Source organism: Augochlora pura, chromosome 2 (genome assembly GCF_028453695.1).
Source record: "Augochlora pura isolate Apur16 chromosome 2, APUR_v2.2.1, whole genome shotgun sequence".
NCBI classification, from domain to species: domain Eukaryota; kingdom Metazoa; phylum Arthropoda; class Insecta; order Hymenoptera; family Halictidae; genus Augochlora; species Augochlora pura.
Genome location: NC_135773.1, coordinates 9,571,914 through 9,591,935, shown reverse-complemented (window position 1 = coordinate 9,591,935; position 20,022 = coordinate 9,571,914). Strand labels below are relative to the sequence as shown.

At 43.5% G+C, this 20,022-nt stretch overlaps 1 protein-coding gene across 1 annotated transcript in view; it reads right to left on the bottom strand.

Moving 5' to 3' along the window:
- Window positions 1–20,022, bottom strand: part of Hwt (SH2 domain-containing adapter heavyweight) — a 167,611-nt gene that overhangs the window by 33,192 nt on the left and 114,397 nt on the right. The gene's annotated exons all lie outside the window — the stretch shown is intronic.

Sequence of the window (20,022 nt, the reverse complement as noted above, 5' to 3'; positions counted from 1 at the left end):
TTTCGCTTGTCTGATTATACGTGGACCTAGTTTACTTGTCTGAAGGTTTCCTGGTTCTACTTGCCTGACTATTGCGTTACTTTTATCAAATCGATTTACTTGCACAGCTTATAATGATTAATTCTACTTGCCCAGCTTACATTGACTTATTCTACTTGTCCGACTTTACGTCGATTCATTCTATTTATCCATCTATGGCTCATTTCTATTCTAAAACCTGCTTCACTCATCGAATAATAAATTATACAGTATTTATATTGCATAAGATTCTAAAATTACTGTTTCATCGACCAATGATAATCTTCCAACATCTGCTCCGCATGAACATAAACCATCGGATAGGTTAATATAGACAACGACATTAATCTATGTCATCGCTGGTTCTGCTAATAGCGAACCCATTATCTACCACTAACGATGACACTGCCTAACATACGGCATTACACCCAACCTTCATACTCCTAAGACGAGCATAAGGACTGAGACGATCTCAAGGTCGTGATAGGAATGCACGAGCGAGAAAGCTCGCACCCTCGGCCGGGTGCCGGTTGCACAGAAAATGAAAACGACGCGAAATTTTCATAATCGTCCCGCTATAACAGCGGCCGGATATCGGCCACTCAGGCGTCGAAGGTAGAGAGTAAAAATGCTTATGGGGAGAACGAAATTGCCACGAAATGGCAGCCGCCACTCCTTAAAAATCACTTCCTCGGTCCGCGAGATATTACCGTAATGGTTTCTGGCTCGGCCCCGCGTTCCCTCCCTAGCGTCTCGCCCCGTCTTTTCTTAGCGCGCGCACTTCGACTCGTTTCAGCGTCATCGTTCGTCGGCCTCGCGTCGGAGCTTACGATCCTGTCAACGGCGTTAAAGGCAAACGATCGTTCGGCGTCGGACTACAGCGGATGGGAAATCTCGCGGACACCCGGTACATTAGCCGGCGAACGGTACGCACGCGGCACACGGTCGAACGGACTGGAGATAATGGGAGCATTATGCTCGGCCGGAGGGCTCCGCCGAAATCCTTCCTCGCTCTCCTCCTTGCCGGGGCGGTAAGTGCAAGAGGCACACCATAAACCACGCCAGAAGCTGCTTCTGACAGGGACCGCCTTCGCGGATATACCGAAAAACTTTTCGAACCGAGGCCAAAAAAAAAATGATTATCGGAATCCTGTCTGATCTCCTCTCTTCCGGCGAGTCTGCCGAGGAGTGGCGTCATTCTCGCCCCCGAGAGCACGCGAATTAGCTGAAAATTGAAAACCTTCGAGATCAACGAGGCAGGATGTCTGATGAGAAAAAAAGATATACAGTGGAACCTTCTTTACACGAATTTCGGTCAGATGAACGAGACTTTAGGTGTAACCTTTATTATTTGAACTTTCTCTCAAGTGAGCATGTATTGGTAGGTTTTCTATACTTATTTATTATAGAATTTATATTTTGATTCATTATGCATCCTTATGTTTTATTATGCAGTATGTACATTCTGCATTATGAAGGTGAATATAAATTGTCCTTGGTTAAATTATATAATATTTACTTTTTATTATATTTGTCTGTTGACAGTCCGCTAATATCTTTTTCTTTTTACCACACGATAATAAAAGAAACAGACGATATTGATGTCAGCGGATCTCCAAAATACTAGAAAATCGATTTTAGTTCTCGTTTTTGGTATTACTTGGCCAAGTGCAATGCAGTCGAATCTTAATTCGATTTTAGGGTGCAGGGAAGTGTCCTTGGAACGGCCAGAAAACAGAAGCATGATTTAGAGCTAGCTTTCGATTTGAGAAAAACACATTTTATGGAATTTGGCAACGCACAGAATGCTTTCATGCCAACATCAATTTATTCCAAGTGTCTTATGACCGTCAATATTTTCCAGAATTCATAGTAGATGTCACATTTACATGAAGTGACGATTCTGCAAGCAATCCATTTTGAAATGTCTTTTCGACTAATATCAAGTTATGCTGAATATTCGTCATATTTTCTCTGCTACTAATTTTTGCAAATTGCAATCTTCTTTTATTAAGTTATGAAACTTCTATGCCCGAATAAACAAATAAATGAATAGATTAGTAGCATGCACATTTCTGCGCATACTAACATTACATAAATAACTTGGAACCTATAACTGACAAATTAATGATACATTTGTGAATTCTTTTTCGAAAGTGCAAATAATGGAATTTTCGATATTTATGAATAATAAGTAATTCCAGGAGGTAATCCCAGTTTTCATACGTTCTATTAAGGTAATTTTAAATTTCAGTTAAATATACAGTGACAGAAATTTCGATAACTCTAAATCGACAAACGTGATCCGTTTATAGTACCATGAACCGTGAAATTCTAATTAAAGGTACACTTAGCCAGATCTAATATTGGATGATATAATATTTCACTAAAAAGAGGCGATATTCGCTCAACTGTTTAACACCGTAGAATATAGTTGTTTCAAGAGCTGAATTTATTGTCCATTTTGAAGCGGTTTTAAGGGCGGCTGGAAGTTTAACCTTTCTACAGAGCTGCTCGAACTTTGAATATAAAAGGCAGGACGCGGGCAAACCGTGAATCGCGAAATGAGAAATTAATTCCTGAACAATGAATCCCGGAAATTATAACACGTGCCGTCCTTTTCACAGAACTGCGAACCCGTGCCGCGCCATTCCTTTTCATCCTTTCTGTCTCGTATCGCAAGGAATTTCGACTTGATAGCCACCAGAGTGTAATGTACAATAAAATTATAATGCACAATAAAACGTACAATGAATCCAGCGCTGCCTTGATTGTGATAATGACCTGCTGCTTTTGAATAATTTCGTTCGGCGTTTTAAGAAACATAAACTTCACATTTTTTAGTACATTAAATTTTATTTTAACATGTTTACTAGGACTGTCACTACTATGTAAAAACTACGTATGTAATTGCATTTATCTTACTTATGGTATTAAATAAATTTGTATCATATAAAGAGAAGCTATAAATTCTCTAATAATGTGTTACAATTTTAAATAATTATATTCACAAAATTCATTTGTTCTTTATGCGATATAGAACGTTAGCGAACGCGTTAACATAAATGAAATTAGTAAAACTCAACTAAAACCAGCAATTATCTTCCTGTTAATCTTCCTAAAATCGACCGTTCGCAGCGGCTTATGCAAAACCGAGTTTATTAGGCACACGACGAGCGCACTTGCTTCGAGATGATAGGATGTCGTCAAAGTTTGGACCCCCCCCCCCCCCCGTGCATGTCCTGACCGTTCGATATTCACGGCGAATTGATGCATTGTTGAAATGGCGCACGCCCAAAACATCCATCATATTTCCGTGTCAACGACGTTAACGGTCGTCCCGCATGCGGCTCGCAAAAAGCGCGATATCGCTCTGAGGATTTTTCGCCGTATCGGTGGAAACGAACTCGGAATAGCCGAGATCAAATCTTGATAGTCGGTGTTTTCTGTATTCAGATTTTATGTTTATTTTCTATGTTTGGATTTATTCGAGCATTCTGCAATTCTGATTACAATATGCGCCTCAATGCAGAGGTTCGTATGAAAATTTGCAACTAAAACATTACAGTATCAGCAACTGTAGAAGTAAAAATCAGATTTCATCTTGTAGTTTGTCTAAAAATGTTTGTATAAAAATCTGATTTATAGAATCAGGAATTCTATAAATAAAGCCATCCATGAAACTATCAACTATCTCTAGAACTAACACCAGAACTTATCTGGTGTTAATAAAACGCCGTAACGTCGTAGCGTTAAGCACGCAGTAATTAAACGAGTAAAGAGACACAAAAGGTAGGTAGGAACACGTTAGAAAAAAAGATAGGGCACGTAAGCGGCTATCGAGCTTCAAGATTAAATTAAAGTCGAGCGCACAAGTGCGGCACGGTGTGTCCCCGGGATAGGTTGAACGTGCAGAAAAGATTAAATCGATGTTACCGGGCCGATTCTATCGGAAACGAGTTGTTTCACGAGGCGGTAACCTCCGACTGCCGGGCAATATTAATAAAAATCGCAATATCGGACGGCTGGGGCGCTGCAGTTAGTGAGGCACGCTTGAAAAATTATATTCAAGCGATATGAGAGGACCGGGCGAAGGGGTTGGACGATTGCGAGCGAGCCCACGGACAAGAATGAAAGCCGGGTAAATGTGCGTCGGAGCCGGCATGAATATGCATCCCCAGCTGCTCGCAGTTCCGACGCTTCGCAGCAGATACCCGGCGAAATTTCGAGACCGGCAAATACATTAAGGAGACCGTCCCGCCGTGAAAAACAACCGCGTTTCAAACGAGGAGCCGATATTTCTGGGGCTGCGTGGTACAACGCCGCAAGTTACGTCTTCCCATTGTCCGCGTATGAAAAACTAAAAGCACCGATCACTAATAATAAGAGAAGGTAATAATAACGTAGCAGTCGGATAAGGACGGATAAAATATGAAAACCTAAAATCAAGACTAAAAACTAAAACTAGAAGTTAAAAATTAAAAAGAATTTTAATACTAAGACTGAAAATCAAAGCTAAAATAAAAATTGAAAATTAAAAAAAGTTGCTTTAAATTCAGCTCGATTAGTAGTATGTGGCAAAAGTGCAAAGATTATTTAAAAATGTTCTAACATTGAGAAAAAAGATTGCAGCCTCGTTCCTTTTCTGTCAAATTAAAGGGTGAAGGATCGAACTTTATTCAGCTCTAAACGACATCTCTGAAACAAACTTTACGAAATCCGTGCAATTTGTTCGAACTTGGCAACTTTCTCGATGATAAACATGACTTACACAGTCGAAACATCACAACAGCGAGGGTGTGCCGAATTTAAAATGGAGAAACGGTACACAAAAGTAGAGGTTTCAAGCTTTAATTTAACCCTCTTAGTACCGAACAACGATATATCGTCGTTGACTATTGTTGGAAAGATAGTTTTCTTAATATTTTTATTAAACAACAATTTCATTTCTTATTTCTTCTCCCCTTTTGAATTCGTTATTTATCTGAGTTTTCAAAACTCTTGCAATTTCTTTCCGAAGCTTTATCAAACTTCGTCAAACGAATTTTAAAGATTTCGCTCAGATACAGACGCTTTTGGCCGGTACTAAGAGGGTTAAAGACAAACATTATCATCCTACGATGATTTTTCGCGAAGCTTGTCGTCCGTTGTAATCGTTCCCAGTTACAATTTCGTTGAGCAGTGTAACATTCATAAAGTGAAAGGCACCGCGCGCGCGGGCCGTGCTAATTTTAATCTGATTCGGTCCGCGTACGTGTCGACAGCGCCGGCGCCGCGTCCCGCGGGAAAATTGTACAAAGAAAGGAAATGAAATTCTGCAAATATTTATTGGCAAGCCGCGAGCGGCAGCCGGTGGTTCGTTTGAAGTCGCTCAGCGCCCGATTAGCAGCGTCGCACGTGCACCATTTCCAATCATCCCCCGGTCGGATCCGTGGAGTCCCGCGTGTTCGATCGGGTTCGACGAAGGACGCGCGCACACCCAAAGCGGGCCTCCTGTCCATAAACGGACGGGGAACCTCTGGTGCTGGCGTAACGCCAAATTGCACCGATATTGATTACCGATCGATAATCAGATTTCCGAGGTATCCGCAAACCGGAGGACGCCGTGAACGGCACGCGGACAGGGGCGACTCGCTGGATGATCGAATGAGTTATGAAGTAAACGAGCAGCTGGTCGCCGGGGCTCCATCCGAGCTGATGTATCGCGCGAAACCTGTGCACCGTAGGGGAAAAACTGCGGGAACTTGTGGACAACGATATACCGTTGTTCGCAAACGGTCGCACAGGTGCTCTCGCAGTGATATATTCGAAGCCTGCAAACACCAGCGTACACGAGGGCTGGCTTATCGTGTCCGCGAGAGCTTCGGTGTTGCTCTGCGAATAATATTGCGCTCGCGGATCCAAAGGATCTGCGTAGGAAGCCGCGAAATACAGATGTGCACCGCTCGGAAGTTTCTAAATCCATACTTACCATCGTAGATATTGATTCAACTAAGAGTTTATCCCGTTGATAAATAAAGTTATTATTGTTAATATATCGTACTTAACACTATCTAGTGAAAACGTGAAAAAGTTCGTAAGTTTAAAGTGTTGGATTGTTAAAAAGTAATTTCGATTTCTTTGGAAGTTATTCATTTAAAAAAATGAAATTACCTCTGCAACAACCCAATAATATATAGTAAAAAGGAAAATTAAAGTATCATTAATTTTTGGGTGAATAGCTGTAATTCAGTTAAAAGATATCATGAAATTATGACTTTTAAAAAAATTGATGCTTCAAGTAAAACCTTCTTGACATCCTGCATCTTTAGGATTGCTGCGTCCTAAAGCCAAGGGCATGTTCGTGATACCGAAAAAGCGCAAAATTTAAAACTCTCTGTATGAAGTTGGAAACATTTTTTAAAATCATGCCGTTTACAGAATCGCAACGTGTAGATTTTTTCCTTTAATTTGGGAGTTCAATAAAGTCGCTACAATTTTGTTTCGCCAAGTTATAGCGCTTTAAAGTAACTCCCGTTTAAAATAAACGGAATAAAATTTGAGTATGTAATAAAATTTTATTCGAACGTAATTTCGAATAATCTTTTCGAATGCAAAATTCGAAAAAAATGCGTCACGCACTGATAGCAACCGAGATAGAAATTTTGGACGACCGACGAAGATTGCGGACGCAGACTCGGTTATCAGTGCACACGCCTAATTTACAAGAGCTGACGGGCGTCCGGGATCGTGTGAACGTCAAACTGCTGATAACAGCCCGATGAACGATTCGACGGGGCAGCGAGTATCCGCTACTATGAGCCGAATATGAATACAGGAGAGCCGGAGTGATTGAAGGGACATGCACCGTAGAAATAGAGAGTGTACACGCGCGTCCGGTTGGGGTTCCGAGATGCGCTTCGAGGGGTGCACTGTCTACCCCTAATGAATCTATTAGGGCCGCCGGCCCCCCCTCGACTGGCAATCACTGGCCGACAACGCGCGCCGCGTGCACGCGCTCGGCTCTCTCCTCCGGCAATATCCAGAGGAGTTATTTATGAAAGTCGATGTTTAAACAGATAACATCGCGGAACGCGGACCAGGCTCCGAAGTGGCTCGACCAATCGATTCAACTCCCGGGGATAATGACGTTAACGATTGCAATCTCTGACGAACAGCCGGCCAGAGTCAAGGTCGACGATGATTAATACTTAGCGCGCTCTGCGATGGCGTATCGGAATTCGTTTAGTCGATTCTCGGCGAGGGATCCCGGTGTTTACAGTCGCGCGATAGAGAGACCGATCGACTAATTGAAGAACGATTGCTTCGAGTTCTCATCGGGTCCGAGTAAACATCGTCAGAGTCCGTTGTTACGATCGCTTGTTGCGGCTCGGAGATCTTTCATCGGGCCAATCACCGCGGATCTCTGACCGGTTCGTTTGCAGACCCGAAACTTCGCGCGTGATGCAATATAAATTCATGACTGAACGCAAACGTTTACGGTTAATGTAGAGAACTGAGAGACAGATCGACGCTTGTTTAACTATTAAAAAATAGTTTTTCTACTATTCTGAAACGACAGTGCAAAGCTGACTGCCTCATTATTTTTTTCGTAACCAACGAAACAGAAAAAATTCTACCCGAAAGCCGGATCTGCAAACACGGTGCACACGTTGCGTCAGTTTTAATTCCCTGCCGCGTAATGACTAGTCCGCAGCTCTTTACGCATTCACAGCGTTCATTGCGGATTCGACCAACAGCATTTTCATTTTACATTTGAAACGAGGGGTTGAGTTATTCGCTGAAGTCTACTTTTCCCAAGATTATTACAAGACGAGCGGAAACGTGAATTAGCACAAGGACCGTAGCAATTACCATCGACGGAGCGATATCCCCGCGGGCCTAATCGCGGGATGAATGGTAAAGCGGAGGTCGAGAGCGAAGAATGCAGCGGATCGTTCGTAGGCAGGAGGAGTCGGAGCAACGAGGAAGAGGCGTTCGATACGACGCGATAATCCGAGAATAAAACGCCCGGGATTTCATCAGAGCCGTAAAAATCTCCGAACTGTCACTTATACAATTCGGCCCCCTTCGACCGGTTGTTCGGCAGAGGGGGACGACGCGGACGCAATGACAGGAAAAATTCCGGCGAAAGCTTTATAAAGGAGCCGACCTCGGCGTCCTCGGAGCCACTTCACTCTGCTTTTTATTAGATATTGTCCTCGTAACATAACCGAGGCGGGCTCTCGGTTTCTATGGAATATGTGGGTCGTGGGATTGTATCGTCTGTAAAAGAAAAGGGTAGGGGGCGGTTCTGGCAGGAAAGAAAAGGGAAAGGTACTATAATAAGGAGGGCCTTAAACGAAATCACCGGCCACCTCACGGCCGGTCGTCGTGCCGAGGTATCGTCGGCAGCCCTCTTAGAAGCCGCCACACGACTAAAGATTACACGGGTTCGCGCGGCGATGAAACGAAAGCCAATCTCGGTTATTGGTTCCCGGTGTACCAGAATTCATGGGCCGCCGTCTTCCAAATTGGACGAATCTCTACGCGGCTGAAATGTGTCAGCCGTGGCAAGGGTCATCGAACGATCGGGTTAACTTATCCGGCGCGGTGTAATAGGTCTCGGCTGGCTAAGGCTTCCCTGGCACAGTCCGTGCCTCGTTCCTCTAATTATTTGCTTCGCCCTTTTCCTATCGAACGATCCGGGCTTTGCACCCGCGATCGATCGGAATGCGCGGGCACGTTGTATCGCTTCCAATCTCTGAAGAGATGCGGTGCTCTTCGAACATAGTTGAATCTAGGTAAGTTCGGGGACATCGTCCTTTTATCAAACAACCTTTGATCTGCTGCAGAATTATTATTTCGTGTCCCGTGTTCTACTCTGCTTCCACTACTTCTGTTATCGATTTCTTGCGAGTCGAATCAGCTAGTATTTTCACGTTTTCTCTCTTTTGTTTGCACTGCGATTCTTATTGTACTGTTATATTCTATGTATCACGAAACATCCATTCCCTATTAATTCACCATTCATTGCTATTAATATTTAAACATAATATAATGACTTTGAGCGCAATGATTCGCTCATGTCGTCCTCAATAATTCTTCCTGATATAATAAATCTTAAATATCGATAAGGAACCGTACATTGCGCTTTCTGTATTCGTCGAAGTACAATGGATACCTTATCGGAGCGAAGAAATATCGTTTCGATTCCACTTTCTATAAATCAGTCGATGAAAGCCCGTATCTCCTAAAAAGATCGACGGTCGAATAATAAAGGAAAGCACCTTATAAACGAAAGCTCGTCAGCCGGGAAATACACAGCGTCCGGAATTATAGAAGTCCTATTGAAGCCTACTTCGCCTAATATCAGGGGCATCGATCCGATCAAAGCTTCTTTGAAGACAGCTCCGGAGTACGTTCTCTACTCGAGAAATAAGCAGCCCCTAACGAGTCAAGGTTACGACGAAAAATGCGAGACCGCTACGATGATTAAATTGATGAGGAAGATTGAAAGTTTACCGTGATAACGAGTCCTTTCAATCTTCCAAAGATTCTTATGCCAATAAGAAATTATAGGAACGTTTCAATTAGAATATTTCCATTGCCACGTATGATGTTAAACTCCATCGTTGTAAAACGATCAGTGCTTTTCATTTAACTGCGACGCGAGCTGTTGATCACTGGACAGCAGAACTTTATGCATTTACGATGACAATGTCAACAGAACGCAGATTGTAATTACACTTCATATGATTTTTAATTCATTTTAATTCATTTACTTTTTAATTCATTGAAAGCTTTCGCAAATATTTGTTGAAACCGAGTTTAGCCGATTTCTTCTGGGAATTTGTTGCTCGTATAAAAGCCTGTAATCAGAGTGTTGAAATATTGTTGCTAATGCGAAACTGGGACAAAGTTGTGGTTTATTGAAGAATCTGCCTCTGCCATCAGTAGACTGCGGATTTTATGCATTTATAACAGTAACGCATACGTAAAATACAAAACTGGAAAAACATTAGAAGAATTTACCTATATTTTTTCACTAACATCGTCTTCTAACGTTTATTATAAGAAAAGACCAACTTATATTTCTTACAATTAACGTAGATATAATTTGTTTCTTGTATAAAGCTGCCTAGTTAGCAGCCTAGTTTATAAATGACACAATTTTTATTAATCGTTATTGTGTTTCTTTCAATTTCTCGCGAAGTAATCACCACTTGTTCGGAAAAATCGAAGATCGGTTGAAACAAGAACTGCACTACACGGTCTCTGTTTGAAAAGACTGTTACAGATGTTTGACATTCAGACGACAAGCAGCACTCCGACAAAAAGATTGGCTTTGCACTTGCGTCTTGCACGAGAAATCAAGCCTTTGTGCAAGCATCTCGGTCACTTTGTGCAGCATCCGAGGAGCCAGTGCCGCGAAGATGCGATTACGGAGACAGTTCTTTTCATCGAAATTCTCCTCGAGCGGCGTCTTTGGTTCTTGCTCGCCGTGCCGAGGGGAAACATGTACGGGAACGGCGGCAGACGAGCGATAAATTTAAGAGGCGCGCGCGAAAGAAGCGTCGCCTTTGAACGTTTTGAGTGGCAATTATTCGGCTGGCCCTCGAATTATTTGGCTCTACTAATTTTATTCTGACGCCGCGCGCTTTCTTCCAGAAGCGTGTCCCCCTTTCGCGAGCTTATCCTTCAGAGACTCACGCCGCCGGAAATGATCTTAAAACGGCGGAGGCCGAGCCTCAAAAGAGGAACATCTTACGCAGTTTTCAGTCGAGGACACATCAATACGGGGCGAACGGTATCGCGCCGAAAGTTCGCGCCGGAGGAAGGTCCTTCCGCGAGGAGAGAACCAGCTTTCGAGTCCTTTGTGCTGGAGCTCCTTCGACGAGAAGAATCTCCGAGAAAAAGGTGTGCAAACGTCACGCGACTCGGTCCAAGGAAACAGTTATTCTGCTCGTGAAAAGCGCATCGATGCAAACCTGACGGCTAAGCAGAGAGCGAGTGGAGCGTGTTTTCTTCAAGGAAAGGCCGATCGAATTGACCGATCTCGATTTTAACGAGTTTTCGTAGAATGGTGGATCCTCCAATGGCGGAAATCGTTCAAAATGAACCACGAGCTGTTGATTAAGAGTTAAACATTGTCTTTCAGATCGAGAAAAATATTGAGATATTTTACTCGAAATTCCTGACAAGTATTCTTCTTCACTTTCATTCTCGTAAATCTTAAAATTGTCAGAGATCCCAATTTCTACTTACAGTGTTCTACTACTATTGTCCCAATTTTTTCTACACTTTATCTAAGAAAAAAATGTCAGTTTCGATCGTCGAGCAAAGGTGATCTCCGCTGCAAGAGGTGAATTGATATGCAACGCGCAAGGCTTCGTTGAAAGATACGAAACAGACCAAAGACTAATCAGAAGTTCGGGTAATTTCATTGAGGTTCGATCGAACTCGACCGCCGAACGCTTCGTTACACACCGGCGCTAGAACACCATAACAGCCGGATTTCTATTTCACAGGGTGTTCTCCACTCACAGAAAGCACTGCGAGAGAGCCGAAAAACTTTCCGACAGCGTTCCCAAATGTCCAAATCCAATATCGCGACCGTGCGCGCCAGCTAAATTGAACGCTCGATCTAATTTAACTCAGCCGAAACAGGCTTGGATTTCCGTCTCCGTGCACCGACACCTGAGGATTCTCTATGGGGGGGAGAAAAAAAAAGTGGAAGGAGCGATACGGCGAACTTGATTACACCTCGTTTTGAAAATTACTTCGGAACGGTGACCGCCTCTCGTTCGTCCGGAACAGTGATTTCCAAAGTTGCCCGAAGGGGAGTCATTTTTCGGACGATTCGAACATTGTTATAAAATTGAAACGAGATCCAGATACAAGAAATGAATTTTTTCATACGACCGTTTCAAGATCTATCAGTTTAATAATGGAATTATCGAGCACAAATACGTCCTTTGTTACGCAAACGTTATCATGTACTGTTTAAAAAGGTTTTAGATAAGAACAATTTTGGATAAAAATTGGACTAATTTGACTGACGATAGCTACGCGAAATATCATCGTAGTATGATGACTGTCTTTTTTTTTAAATTAAAGATTGAAACTTTCACTTTAAGATAGCGTTTTTAAGTTTTAAGTTTGATGCCCACTCACCACTGTAATCGTTTTAATGTAAGGGCATGTTGGTCACGTTGAAAATTTCAAAGTTTGAGGAAATGCATCTAATTTGTAAAATTTCGTTTACAGATACCGTTTAGAGTCGAATGATATTCGATCCCTCCCCTTTAATTTAAAAAAAAAAACAGAAAGAATATTATGATTTTTTTTGCAGTTACAACACTTTGAGCAAAACTTGCCTTTTCTGTTATGTAATGCCAGTTATACTACATTTAAAGACTTACACTTGTAAGGGTGCGTCAAATTTAAAATCGAAATACCCTACCTTAAAGTAGATACAGTTTTAATTTAAAAAAACGTCATCATACTACGATGATTTTTCCCGCAGTTATCACTAGTCAAAGTGATTTTATTCAATATTTTTCTATACTATAACTTTTTTGGACAGTATAAGTTTTAATGAAGTAACGCGTTGTTCTAGGTATCGGAGCTTTCTGCGATATATTTCGTAAAGCGACGTTTGTAGAGGATCAGATCTTAGCCACGCGAACGAGGAGACATCGTTCGGCATCGGGTTTGAAGTTAGCGGCTGCCCGAGGCTCGAGTCACATGCCAGGATCCCGTTTAGGCGAGCGCACCGTGTCAGTCGGCATGGCATGCCTTCGGTCCGATTGATCCCGCTGGGAATAAAATCAATGTTTGGCCCGTTGCGAGAGGGTATCCGCGAGGCAGACGCGAGGGAGGTGTCCGAGGAGGGTGTCGGAGCTGTCGCCCGCAGTGATAGCGACGCACGCAGATTATCCGGTTTCCCTGCCGGTAGACATTGCTCAATTGAAATCTACATCGGTGGTCACACGTGAGCACGATCGTTTGCGGCCGTGGGGCCAGCCTCATCAAGGGCGCGGGCTCTGATCAATCCCGGACCAGAAGCTCGCGGGCAATCCCAAGCAACTCTCTTGTCCTCTAACACACACACACACTCTTCCTCTCTCTCTCTCTTTCACTCTTTCATACATATACACCACTTTCTCTATATATATCTCTCTCTCTCTTCGCGATTAATCAATCGTATGGTTTACTTTCGTTTTGAAATTTAATCTTACAACCTTGTGTGTTCAACGCTGCCGAACTTGCGGACCAGGGCCATTGTGTACATGTTTCGGCAGCTTCTCTTATTCGACCCCGATACGATTCGTGTTGACAGAAACGACAGTGTTTGAATAAGTTCGATTCGATGACATAGCTTATTTTTCGGCCAGGTTCTATGACAAACAGGCTTCCTTCTGTTTTATGGAGCAGCAGCTTGCCTGGAACTTTTCGAGCTTGCTCAGGGGATTTCTGATTTCGAGGATCGAATCGATGTTGTCGCTCGAATCTGAAGGAAATCTAGGTCTTAACTTGTGTGCTGTGCAGACGAACTGAATACGTTAGACGAAGTTATATATTTCAGCGAGGAGAATTGGAACTGGAACATATGTCTGATCAAATTGGATCGCAAGGAAACCCAGTGAAATTAAATTATTTCACTTCTCTTCAATATTCTCAGTTTACAGAAGCTGTAGGGAAGATATTAGAGTACAGTCGAGTGCTTTATAAGACGGTACTTTGGGAACGCGGATTCAATATAATGCGGAATGAATTCATCGTGTTGTCAAAGAATCATCTATGTATACTTGTTTAAAACGCTTGAAACCTGACACGCAGCAACTGTCACGATGGACAGAGCGAACCTGCAAGAAAAGAACGCAGAGATTTAGTTCGCGCCAAGTCGAATATTTTTACAGAATTTCCAACTTGTCGAGCAGCTTAAAGAGCCCCGTCGCGCAGCCGGCGGAGCGACGCGAAATTGGAGTTTAATTACATTACGGCCGCGTTGCATCTCATCAGCATCTATTCTCCGGAAACGGACCAGACAATGATCTTTTGATGGACGCGATAATGAATTTTTTTTTTCTGCGGTCGTTTCGCATTAACTCGCCGCGCAAACGTTTTCCGCCGCGGCAGGCCGGACGCGGATTCTTTGTCGGGGCAATACTTTTGTTAATCGCGGGCAAAGCTTTGTCCCCGTTTTATCGCGCGGCCGAACGACATTTTCCCTTTGTAGGGCTCCCAAACGAGGTGGAAAGAAAATTTTCAAACAGACCGCGCGCCGTTTTGCCCCCCGCTAAACGAGGAGGCACGGAGCCAAAGGCTCCTCGCTACGCGAGGACGTCGCGCGCCCTTACGCAACCAACGGAAAGGGTGCCCGAATTCATTTCATGGCCAATTACAATTAGCATTTATGCCGCGATTTGCATATCGTTGCGAGATCATTTCGCGAACGCTTAAGCCTAATCGCCGTGTCAGATGTTCAGGGCGGGGCCCGCGGCAAGAAATAGTCCTCGTTCCCGGCAATCGCCTATCTCGTTGCGCAAACTTTCCGTGACTCCGGCGAAAGTCGGGATCAGCTTTCCGAGACTTTATATCGTCTGCTCTTTCGGATTCCCTCCCTTTCGTTCTTTTGTCAACAACGGTGTCTCTCTCCGTGCAACGATTAGACTACGAATTTTCTGCGTTCGTGGAAAATTGTATACAATGTAACAAATTGTGCGCGGGTTATTTCTGACAATTTCGTTGGAACAGCTTTACGAAGTCGATCCAATTATTAACACACTGTCGCCGAGAAAGGTGTTAATATTTATCTACAAATATGCTTTTATAAATTTTGTCATATATTCAGCCATCGTTTAAAATTGTCGCGTATGTAAAAATTGTTTTAACGATTGTTAACAGTGTAATTGTTGCACTATATATAAAAGTGTGAGTCAAAAAATACTTTGAATTCAATGTTAAAATGGCATCGGGTGCAAAGGGTTGTTATGTTTGAAACGACTCGCAGAGTTAGTGATATTGTTACCAGTAGCCGGGGGACTCATTAACAATCTCGACCGTGTCTGTGATCAAACTAGAACACTAATAAAATTGCCAACTCGCCGATTAGAGCGTAGAATAGAGTGAAACAATAGCAGAGGATATGGAAGAAGCATTGATTGCTCTGCAGAGCTCGATTTCATGGTACGCGAAACGAAATGATAGGGTTACGACAGTGATTCGTTTTCCGGTAGCCATTCGTGATTGCCAATAGTAACTACAGAGTGACGGACCTGTAATATATTAGAATGGGATTCGATAATGGAATTGCTTTCATGCTAAATTGCAATCTTTTATTTTATTGTGCGACTACGGCCTGGGATTATTTGGGGGTTGAAATTTCAGGGGAAACGCAATAAAGCTCGACGGTTCCTCGTCGCATTCAATCGCGCCCTTTTCATAGTTCCGCGATGTTTGCTCAGAACTGTTTAAATGAAATATGCTCGAAGCAATATAGCGAGATATATGTTCTGTAAACAAACACTCGTAGCGTCTTGCTGTGTTTAGAGGCCATCCTCTTTTCGTTTTTCGGACGCATAAAATTATGGTAGAAAATTCTTGCGAATTTCCAGGTTATAAATTATTCACAAAATCAAAGACTGGTCTCATTAATCAAGTTATTTAAACAATACATAATATTATAGATATACAGGGTGTGCTGGAATTCGTAGCAGAAGTGAACAAAGGGTGATTCCATGTAAAAAAATAGAAAAACATGTGGTACAACATCTTTCATCCGGAGTCTCCGTTCTCGAGAAAATCTTTCTGTTCATCTTTCTAAAGGATTTAATTTTTGCTTATTCTTCTACCGCAGTTGCCTCCGTTCGAGAGAGTGTTTCCATTGACAGTGACAGAAACATTCTGCTTACTATATAGTTCGCAGGCATTAATGTTTATAAACCTTACCTCGGACGACAACTAAATCCTTTACAAGAGTGAACAAATTTTATAATCGATTTCTTTTTTTTATTGTTTCTATTCGATAGTATAGTACTACGAATTCCAGTTCACCCTGTATATACAACAAACAACTACTAAACTACTATATAAATTCCGTATATCTATAAAAACTCTGACTGTGCAATTTCTGTTCAAAACGACTTCAGTCAACAATAACTTCGAATGTCCCAAGTTGAAATCACTCACCAACATCCAAATAATGTCTCCAGCAAGCGCAACCCGCACAATGTTCGATAACAAACACAGAACTGCATGCACCTGCTATCTCCCAGCGATTTCAAATCATACCTCGTCTTCGTTCGCGAAGTTCGGCACAGCCGCGGTCTAAAACGCGGCTCCCTCCCTTTCCTTCACGAGCCACTTAACGTCGAGTTTCGCGAAATCATGTTGAAGGAGAGATCGCGACACAAGACGCCGAATCCGCCGCGAGAAAACACTTCTGTCCGCGAGAGGCTCGCGAAACTCCCCGAAATTGCGACCGGATTGAGATCTCGCCGTGAAACCCGACGCGAGCTGACTGCGCGACGAACAGTGGCGGGACCATGCCGTTGACAGTTTGTAAATGATCTAGTTTGCCGCGCGCGAGAAAGTGAAGAACGTCGGCGCGGGGGGCGCGGTTGGTCGGCGCTCTCTCGGATGTGGAGCAGAAAGGGAAACGAGACGGAGGGCGGGAGGGGCTCCGCTGGGAAAGACGGAAATTCGAGATGCCCCCCCATCGACTGGGAAGCTTAACTATTCATCTTCACGGCAATCCAACAAACTTTCGCTATCCCCGCCCTGCTTTCGAGCCGGAATACTAAAACTGTCGCGCGGTGGATCGCGACGTCGTAAACATAACTCGTGGACGAGCCCTTAATGTCTTCCGAAGAGGGCGCTTGCCCGAGATACAACGGTTCATTCTCTATCGGGCTTAATGCTACGATGAAATATGGCCGTCTACGAAATCATTGGTAATAACGTGGAAAATGAAACTCGAGGAATGCCCGATGATTTGTAGCCCAACGGCTGAGTTGCAGAGTCTTCGTTGTGGATACTCGGACCGACAGAATTAATCGCTCTCTTGTCTGAACAGACATTTTGTTGTCCATTTGATAGGTTGTCTATGTGACAATGTAGCCAAAAAGACTTCATCCATCTTTTCAGATTGATCCGTCCCATAAATGCATACCATTTTTTATAATGACATTAAACTTTAAATTTAATATTACATGATAACTACTTATTCCATGGAAATCAGAAGAAGGCAAGTTTATTATTATTACTAGAAAATTTCCAACTATCAAAATACGCTACAATCGCCTTCAGAGACGAACGATCTCAGTAATTGATACAGCTATGATAATATCGTTGAAGAGATTAAATAACGATTATTTGTACAAACATGCAGCCTGAGCTTTGATTCGTTGGAAAGGCCATCCTACATTCTTTCTTCTATTTGCGCTCTTTCAATGATCAGTAACATGAAATTGGCACAAGACACATGGTCACACTGTGTTTGCACGTGCTCAAGTTGCCTAGCAACATCAGGTGCGCGCATATGCAAAAAGAACACTCGAAAGAAGAACGACGAAAACGTAGAACTATTATTTAAAAGGAGATATCTCGAGTCTGTTGAACGGCAATGTTTGAGGAAGCAGTTCCAGGGAAACGTTTCGATATGGAATGACGAAGGAGTAATCGAGAGCGGGCAGCTAGAAATTTGTAGCGTCGTTAATCAACGCGTTTCGTTCCTTTCCGTGGGAAGTGTCGGCTACGTCATTACTCGAACGATGAAAGAACTTTCTTCTATACTGATTGTCTCTTGGACCGACCCTCGTGGAAGCTACCCTCGTTTCAATTACCGGTACCAGGTGACTTGTAGCTCGTTCCGCGTCCCCGAGCAGTTAACGCCGCTTCGGGTTCATCGTATGCAAATGACAAGCCGTCCGTCCGTTTGTCCGTTCATCCAACAGCTCCACGACAGGGGACTGCTTGATTCACATCAAACGCTGGCTAAATGCTGTTTATTGTCTCGACTCGCCTACGGCTCTGCATATGAAATAATTGTGGAAGTAATTGCCGTCAGAAGTAACACCGTCGACAACGCGACCGAGGATCTAAATTGCCCGGAGACCTCTACGGCCAAGACATGACGCTTTATAGTCGAACGTGTTGCTTAGGGGATGACCAAATGTCGGGGCTGTTGCCATTTCAGGGTTTTCAGACAGGCTGGGTGTAGTATTTCATTTCAAACAATGTAGCATCGAGCAGCTAGAATTTAAATTGCAGCTTGGACAGTGAAGATCACTTGGCAATTCGTACTGCAGTAAATTCTCCTCAATTGTCCCCTCAGTGTGTAAACAATAGTGGACAATTTTGAAAGAGAAGTTACGATTATTCGCGTCGTGAGACTTGTTTTTATAGTCATCGATTGCCAACAATTATAGGAACGAGTCGCGGGGCATCTTCTCTTCCCTTTACTACTTTTTTTTACAAGTTGAGGGAAAATTGGAGAGATTTTACTGTATCACTATCTATTTACTGTATCCTCGCTTGGAACAAAACGCAAGGTACAAAGAGACTTCAAAGTTCCATTAACCACAAGAACCAGACCCATAAAGTGCACCCAGCAGCCCGGCAGGAAGGGCGACGACCAAAAACACTATTAAAATGGTGGTAACGCTGGCAGGCTGCCTTAACGAGGAACCACGGGGATCGGGTCTCGCTCCATTCCGTTCCACTTCATTAGGTTTAACCGGCCGATTTTTAATTACTTCGGACGTTGGATCCACTCGAAGGGAGGGGCAAGAAAAATCGCGGCACGAAGGGGCCTTGTTGAAACGGTTAATAAGTCCGGGTTGGAGCAGAGGTGCGGAGGGTACGAGCTGCCGAAGAACCCCTTGAAACTTCACAGACTGTGGGAGCGGTACGCTGCGGGGGCGGATGAGCAAGGGGAGCCCGCGGGGTGGCTCGCAGGGGGAGTTTAATTAAATATCACACGACACATTATGGGACGAGGTCGCCGCCGCGCCTCGGCGCGGTGTCACTGGCAAGTAACGTCAGCCGCACACCATGCCACCGAAAACTTTCAACTGGAACGTTGATACCGGGCCAACGGAACCCAAAGTTCGACCACGTGGTCTAACTGACCGGAAACGGACATTCGTGCAACGTCCAGACGCTCCGCCGGCACCCTTTTATTCATCGACCGGACCTGGACACTTCCAAAACCCCACCTTCAAGGATATGCTCCCTCGATCATCCCTTATTTTCTCCCTAACGACCGCGTAACTGTAGATTCAATTCACGTGAACGAGAGGACGCGCCATTGCCGTGGGTTTTCCCATGGAAAGTCTGTACCTAATTCCGTAATATTTCGGCCGAACGACCAATACCGGCGAGATAAACGCGCTATTTTGTCCAGCCCACCGTTCGTAGGCAACGACTTTACAAAACGCCTCTAATTGGCCAAGATTCCTCTTGTTATGACGGCTAATGGGGGTGAGTTTTACGATAGGGAGAGACTTTTTTTCGGGGCTCCTGGTACTGCGATTTTATGCGCGCCTATTTTGCCAGGAATTTGTGCGGGGTTCCTTTTAGATTCTGATTAAGATTTGGGGGACTTGGAACCGCTTCCTGCTTCCGCGATTAAAGTATCGTAAAATCCACCAGGAATGCCGGATTCTTTCGTGGATTGGATCCGGATTTCGAAGGGTAGTTTCCCTCAATCGTGGAAAGCGGTGGGAAATGGGACAATAAATATCACTGCGCGTCGTTTCGTAATTGAGGCGTAGAATTGTGTAATTATGCTTTGAAGCAGCTGAGTGAATAATATTACACTTGTCTCTACAGATTTTTTCAATAGACTCTTTTTAAAACATCAACCTTTTACAATAAACCTTCTGAAATCATTCGTTTTCACTAAACTGTTATCGCATTGATACCAGACATCGTAACTGTCCTTTATACTCCTACTTCACAAGACCGATTAATAAAAGCGAGCTGGGCAGCTATTATAACCACCCGTATCGTCTC